Here is an 8,383-nt window from a genome sequence, read left to right as displayed (position 1 = left end):
TATCCGCAAAAAGTTTTTCGTAGAGAGTTGCATCTGCAGCGGTCGCCCTAGACCGGGGGTCAGCAGACCGCGGCTCGCGACACGCATGCGGTTCTTTTCATAAGATTTCACGGCTCTACAACTGACTGCACTGCCACAGCACAAAAAAAAAATTGCTAAACAAAATCAAACGGCATCATCACAACCCATGTCCTTAACCTGCACGCTGGCACCTACCATCGCACCATATTAGTTTTCGTGTTTTATCAGTTGACTACCACATTTTTTAAATTACCTGTATTTTTCAAGACTTTATGTTTAATTTATGAATAAAACATTTTGATTTTATTTAGTTAGTTTATCGTCTTAAAATTCAACGTACAGACAAATACATGTTGCGACTCTTTAAAAAATCTGAGCATTTATTTACTTAATATTTGGCTCATCTCTCTCGAAAGTCTGCCGACCCCTTTCCAAGACGGTTATGAAAGGTAAAGTATATCCACTAAAATAAACTCAAGAAAAATCTAAGGACATAGGGAAATAAAAACGTTATAGCTACAAAGAAAATATACTTTAATTTAAGTATTTATTACGTAAATTAATGAAAGTTGAAAATCCTGACAACTACAAATACAATTCTGCGTATAACTAACAATAATATGCAAGACAGTGAGGTGCACACTGCTATATCCTATGACCTGCCTCAAAACCAGTAATTGATGAAATTTCTCTTAACAAATTTAGCCAAAAAGTCAATCATTATTAAAGCTTTTAACATGGCAGCCAACGTGACTTCTTGTTCTACCCAGTTACTCTGATTGCAGTTTAGTTGTGTCGAATCCCGAGCTGGACCCACACTTCACCACACACCAGCACGAGCCAACGGCGAGCCAGAAGCAAGCCGAGCTAACGGAGCTGTTCAACTGAGCTTGTTTCACGAGCCAGGATCGTAACGTAACACTTGCTTTTAAACTATATTTTTATATAATAAATTGGGAGGTATGTGAATTTATTTATAGGCTAAATAAAATTAAAAAAAATGATATTAACTTTTGCTTTCAAAAAACAATCTTTTGAAATGGTTTTAGGCAGCTAAATTATCATTTATCACTGTATTTAAAGTTTCCGATGCCCAAACAATTCACATTGCGTCAATCATAATAACATATTGCCTTTATCGAGATTATAAAGGTTGGAATTGGAAACTTTATATAACAAGAATGAGGAACTAAATTAATGTCATATTTTATAATTTCACTTCAGTGTACATGTCTTTATTTCTCTATGAACCATAAGTCAATAATTTTGTAGTTATATCTTTTTAATGTAAAACTTCTTTGCTCAAGGAATCAGATATTTTGTTGAACCAATAAGGATGGTATTTTCAAATTTCATGTTTAATATTATATGATTTAAAGTTTGTAAAACAATCTGGTATTGGTCGAAGACGGTAAACAAAAACTATTGCTGGAAAATAAAAGTTTGTTGGGAATTTTAAGTGAGAAAACAAATATGGGAATTGATATAGGAACTTTCGTAGAAGCAAGACGTGAAATTACATTACTGAAGAAGTTGGAATTATGACATGTTGAATACTATGAAGAATAGCAGAAAATAATAGAAGATTGATAATATTGATAATTTGGAAATATTTATTTACCTGAAGAGGAATTACGATTTATACGAAGATTATAAGAAACAATGAGGCGTTCCCAGGATGAAGAATGTGAATCACAGCTACGAAGATTGGAAGAAATATTGAGGCGTTCCCAGGACGAAGAAAGAAATATACTGAATAATCGACAGTACGAGACCATCCGGAAACAACGAGAGGCGTTTCCAGGACGAAGACTTGGAATCAACGAGAGGCGTTCCCAGGACGAAGACGAAGAATTGTTAAGAGGCGTTCCCAGGACGAAGACACGGAACAGCGGAGAGGCGTTTCAAGGATGAAGACGCGGAATATTCGTTGCTGAGTTCCCGTATAACGAAGACAGAAACCGTAATGCATAGTTCTATCACACTGAACTATTCCTACACGTCGGTCATATATTTATAAAGGAATCTAGCAAAACTTACTAGCTTTGCAAGACTAACACACCGGAATAGATAAAATCACGTAAAATCAGTTTAAATACTCCTTTCGCCAGTACCAGAATGCTTAAGTCTATGACAACTTTAGTTAATGTTTAATTGTTGTATGTCATCTAATCTAATGAACTAGCGAATTTTTCCACGACATACCCAGATCTACCTACTGAATAGTCAGGATAATAAAAATTAATTCATTATGTATAGTAAACATTCACTTATTGAAGACTTGTAATAAAACAGGTTTAATGAGGTTGATGCTATTTTACTGGTATGAAACAAATTATGAATATCAGTTGGTAGTTATTGAATGTCACTGAAAATTTATAACTGTTATTTTCCGATCACGATACGAATATTGCGTCATTCATAATCAAGTCGACATAATAAAACACTTTAATGTTTACTCATAATTACAACTTCTTAGAAGTTGTTGGCGCGCACAAATTAATATAAAATGATTCGTTCTTTTGCTTTTATTCTATAAATCCATTAGAATGAGTCTAAGTACACTCGAGTTATTGAAAGTCAAATTGATTTATACTAAGCAATAAATATTTTGACCAAGAAGACCCGTTTAAGATCTTACATATTTTTACAAAATCCTACGTCCGCGACTGCAATAAGATAATTCTAAGTTATTTTTAGTTTTCTCCGTGTGTGTATTATCGTGGCGTTCTTAAGGAAGTTGATGTCAATGGGTGTTAAAAATTAATGTTGTAAAAGCTGGTTCTTCTTTTCTTAAAATATATTTACTACCAAAAACATTACAGAATGGAATACCTTGAAAAATTTTAAGCTGTTTAGAACTATTTATCGTAACTCTGTTTAAAATAAATCTTCGTTTACTCACGATGTTGCTCATATGAAAGAATATGCACAGCAGTTGTAGAATGCTTTGTTACGTCCGGCGCCAGGTATCAGGGTGTCGAGCCGTGGAGCGGGTTAAATACTGTGACGGCGAACGCTAAAATTTCACCAAAAGCTCTAAAAAAAGAATCAAAAGTTCTGAAACAAACGCCAAATTGCCCTTTTTCGAGGGATAGGTATAAAGACTTTTTTTAAAAGGAAAACTTCCCATTTTTTAAAAAATCCGAAGGCGTCGTTTTCTCTAAAGACGCTCCGTTTACCTCGCTGAAAATAAATTCCTTTACAATGGCCTCTAGATAGTGACCTTAATTTTTGACCTTGAATACTACCAACATATTGGTATTCATTATATGTTAAATTAAAAAAAAACTTAATAAGCGATTGTTAATACAAATTTAAATATTATTGTAATTATAATTTACAGTAGTTTATATTAACCGGACCTGGGACAAGCTACAAGCGCTGGTGCCTGGTGCCGACCACCATCATAATGGCTATCTGGGAAGTCAATAACCTTGACCTTTGACCTTGGATCGGCAATCTTGGATTCTGCCATTTTGTTTTCTAGAACTTTCCCTGATTTTAATTTTTATTTATGACGTCACTATTACAAATTTTCGTTACAGCCGCCATCTTGAAAATCCAAAATTATCATGAAGAAATTTTGGAAAAATTGTAAAATGTATAAATATTTAATTCATCAAATGTTAATGAAAAAACTTTCACCATTTGAAAATTTGTCCGCTTTATTGAAAATCCATAAATATTAAGTTAGAAATTTAGAAAAATTTAAATTCATACAAAATTAATTTATCTTAATTTCGATAAATAACTTAATAAGAGGTATTGGGTTTAAACCAAACGAGGTCAAACGATTAAAAAGGGTTACAAAAACCTTCCTCCACCGAAGCTACCGATAACTGACCCCCCACCTCTAATACTAGGTATAAATATATATGGCCAGTTAGTGTGTTATGACCGCCATTTTTTTTCGCCTCCTGTATGCCGCCATCTTGTTTTCGTCAGCTGGAGGCACCAATTTTGCTTTTGTTAGCTGGAAGACACCATCTTTTTTTGTCTGCTAGAGTGTGCTACCACCATGTTGGTTTAATTATGTAGGGGAGACCGGGGTAAGTTGGCGAACGGGGTAAGATGACGAATCGTATGTAACTAATCCAGAAACACAGATAGAAGGTTGGCGCACCTGTGACCTTGTGTGGCACCATCTGCACCTACTAGGCAGGTGCAGCGGAATTTTCCAGTCAGTTTGAATTCGGCAGCTTTGAGAGGTAGTCAGTTTCGTGAGCCATTGTTGTAATATTGAAGGTACGTATGTTAAGCTATTACGATAAAAGAGTCCATTTGTTTTTAATGTTTATATATTTAAAATGAAATACTGACTTTTGGGAGTATTTTAGTGTATAGATTGTTGAAGAAATTTTTTTAATTTTGTTCGTGATTTTGGTAAAGCAAAAATACGGCTGCTGGGGCAAGTTGACGGGGGCAAGATGACGAATTCGTCATCTTGCCCCTGCAATCATCAACTTGCCATAGGTAATGACAATGTGAGCATTATTTTGTATTAATGTGTTATTTAAACCAATGATGTATAGATATGAAGAACATTTATGTAAAAGCAAAATAATAATGAAATTATAAAATATTATTTATAGTTCATGTGTTAATAGTCGTAACAAATTTGTTTGATTTTTTTGTAGATGCCTAGGCATTATAAGCGGAGAACGGAAAGGAGGCGTTGGAGTGACGTAGAGACGACTGCTGTTGTGAATTTTTGTCGTGATAATGGTATTGTGATGGCCGGATTGCCACCACATACTTCGCATAGGTTGCATCCATTGGATGTTTCGTTTAACGGCCCTTTGAAGACATTCTATTTACATGCCTGTGACAATTATTTGATGTCACATCCCGGACAACAAATAACTGATCGTAATGTAGGAAATCTCTTCGCTGCAGTTTATTCAAAAGCAGCAACTGTAGGCAATGCCATCAAAGGGTTTGAGGCTACTGGGATAGAGCCTTACAAACCTCAGATATTCGAAGAATGTGATTTTGCTGCTGCGGCTACATTGGAAAGAAAACTTCCCGGAAGTGAAGAACCAATGTCCACTTCAATATTAATTTAATCTGATCATGCATCAAACGATGTTTGGCTAAATGATATGCCTAATGCTTCAGCAGGTGATTTATTAGCCCAGTCTTCAAACAATGTGCAGCCAGAACAAAATAGTGATCTTGTCGATGAAGCAGGGCCTTCTTCTAGGAAGGCCAATGGAAGTTAATGTAGTAAAAAGGCATCTTTTATGATTTAAAACCATTGGCAGTGGCCCACAGGACAACCGCGACAAGGAAAAGAAGTACAGGATCAGCTTCATTAATAACAAGCTCGCCAATTAAGAACATGTTGTTACAAAGATATAGAGAGAAGAAGCAGAATGAAGAGAAGAAAAATTTAAAAAAACTAAGAAAACTGAAAAACGAAGCTCTGATCATTCTTAAGCAAAACCATCAAGCCAAAAAAGTGTTACTTGCCCTGCATGTGAAGAAGTTTACTTGGAACCTCCAAATGAAGACTGGATTCAGTGTTCCACATGTCCTGAGTGGTGGCACGAAAACTGTTCCAATTATGAAGGCCAGGAATTATATGAAAGTCGTTCAAATATGTTACAATATATCTTCTTTACATCCTGCACGTTGTTTAGTGTAGGATATCTATAAAACTATTGTTTACTTTGTCTATAAATATATATATTTTTGTTTCGTCATCTTACCCCAATAGGTTCGTCAACTTACCCCACTCCTGGGGCAAGATGACGAATGTGCTAACTAATTGGTTTCTTGTCAATAACTTCGGAATTACGCACAGTATAACAACCTTGTTACATTTTTAGGTAGAAATTAGTCTATATTTCATATTGGTACCAAATTAGATATTATATATGCTTATTTAACTGTTAAAGGCCATTTAAAAGCTTAACATCGTCAACTTTCCCCGGTCTCCCCTACCTGGTAGAGTGCAGTAATCATTTAATACTCTAATACCTCTTATCTTGATATTTCGGTACCATCTTGGAAATTCGAAATTATTTTGCTGGAAATTCGGATAAAATTCCAATGTGCATAAAAAACCCTCATTAATATACTGATTGTTTCGATAGTTTACTGTACGGGTTCGATAATTGACCAATACAATAATTCAAATTTGTTGTAAAAATAATAATTTCAATAAAATGGTGGAAAGTCCTAAAACAGGCTTAAATTAATCTTCTACTAGCCTCTAGTAAGCCGATCATGAAATATTGACTATCTCGAAAAATTTCAATAATTAACCCTATTCGGAAAACATTCCCGAAATAATCATAAAAGTCATTAATTTACTCATTTAATCGATGGGTTACTGTCCTTGCTTCAATCTTTTAAATGCAAAATAATTAAATTTAATAACAATTTCCAAAATATTACATGTTCAAGGAATAAAACAACAAATTTACTGGCAAAAAAATTATTACAAACTTTCTACTCTGCAACAGGAACACTTGTATAAATTAGAAATCTTATAAACATGTGGTTCTGCATTAGCGTAAACTGACTGAATCTCAGATACAAAAGGATTAACGAAAACAGAGACCAGCCAGATAATTTGCCTACACAGTCTTTTCTTCCCGACAGATTTCTCGATACTGTGTTTAACAGACTGTTTAACATCGTTGTAGTTGTAAATGGAAGTATTCACTGTCTTGTATGCACACTTCTTCACTTTGTCCTTGAACAGATATGTTTTGCCGTATACATAGTCCAATCACAAGTTATATTTTAAAGGCTTCATCATTAAGCTGATTGATAATGCTATGCCCGATATAAGTGCAAATGTCTTTCGGCTCACTGAATGTATTTAGGTAATAGTAGTCTTTCAATGTTCCACGAAATGCAAATTTTTCCAAGTAGAATCCACTATAGTTTACCTGTAATACACCGAGCAAATTCAGGTGTTTAGTGTCATGATCAAGAATTATCGCAATTCATGTGCTTGTACGCATACGAATCTTCAACCAAAACCAAGGAATCGGATTGTCTGCAGGTTACACAGTAGGCATATGGATTTCACTTTTACAGTTTTCCGCATGTCGTCTTAAACTGTCAATATGAGTAAACCACATATGACAATAATAACAGCGAAACATTAGACGAGATGGATTCTTCGTGCATTTTCTACACTCATGTCTTCCCGCATCATGGGAAAATGCAAAGCTCTTATCTCAGTAGCCGCAAGGATACTATCGATGAAGATAAACCTCTCAGACCAAACCAGATGATGAAGCTACTGCAGTTGTACCAATGCCCGGTCTATTCTTATAGACATCGATGCAACGTTGTTGTAGTGAAACCTTTATTTTCTGCCGTGCAGCTCGACCTTTGCATGTCTTCAAGTACGTTTTCACATAATCTTTACAGTCAATCTACTAATGGCATTTATCACAGCCAAATCTAATGCGGAGACGATTCTTAGCACAACCTTGCTTCTCGTGATAGAACATAACCATTAAAGTCTCCATGAAGGGTGAATTGTATTTTACCGTGGATTTCTATGCAGGCAGCACATAAGGCATTCAATTTTATTCTGATGGTGGAACCACGCCAGTTGACGGTCTCTCTAATTTTTTTTGGTGACGATGATAAAAAAACCATTGGGATCTGCATTCTTGCTGACGACATTTCCGCTGCTGATAGTACAGCTTTCATAAAGTTCATCGTGGTTGTCGTTGACGATGCCAACATGATCTGCTTCACAGTCGTTGACGATGCCAACTGGATCTCTTCCACCGTCATCGTCGCTGCCGGGTTTCCATAAGAACGAAAGCAAAACTTCAATCAAGTTTGCTGTTAAAGATAAAGATGTCTTCAAAATTTCATAAAAAAAATAGTAGCATCGTGAAATATGTATCAGATGATTCAAATAATACACTGTCTTATCAGTAAAAAACTGAATGCCGTTTCATCTGTGACTCGCTTACATAATCGCGAACGATGTTTTATTATGCTGACGGACGGACGATAATTTAGCGTGACAACATCATAACGAAACATAGATGAAATGATTGCATAGTTTTATGAATAAAATTTAATCAGTTTTATTGAATTACCACTATTTTGTATGGATATAAAGAAGGAGTGAAATGAAATCTACAATTTTATTGATAAATTTACTTTTATTTGCTCTCATTAATTCAAATATGTTTATTACATGTTTGCTATTTAACTTCTTCCATTCTGTGTTATTCTGTTAAGGATAGGACGATGATAGGAAAAGTGGGAAACGAATGGGAGTGTTTCAAGTTAAATGTGCCTCGAAAAAGTCAAATCGATGGTTGTTCCAATCGAGTGAAAGAGAGATAGATGCGGCGCAAGCGTACAATGAGCG

Source organism: Bacillus rossius, chromosome 8, assembly GCF_032445375.1.
Source record: "Bacillus rossius redtenbacheri isolate Brsri chromosome 8, Brsri_v3, whole genome shotgun sequence".
Taxonomy (NCBI): Eukaryota; Metazoa; Arthropoda; class Insecta; order Phasmatodea; family Bacillidae; genus Bacillus; species Bacillus rossius.
This window is presented reverse-complemented; position numbering follows the sequence as displayed.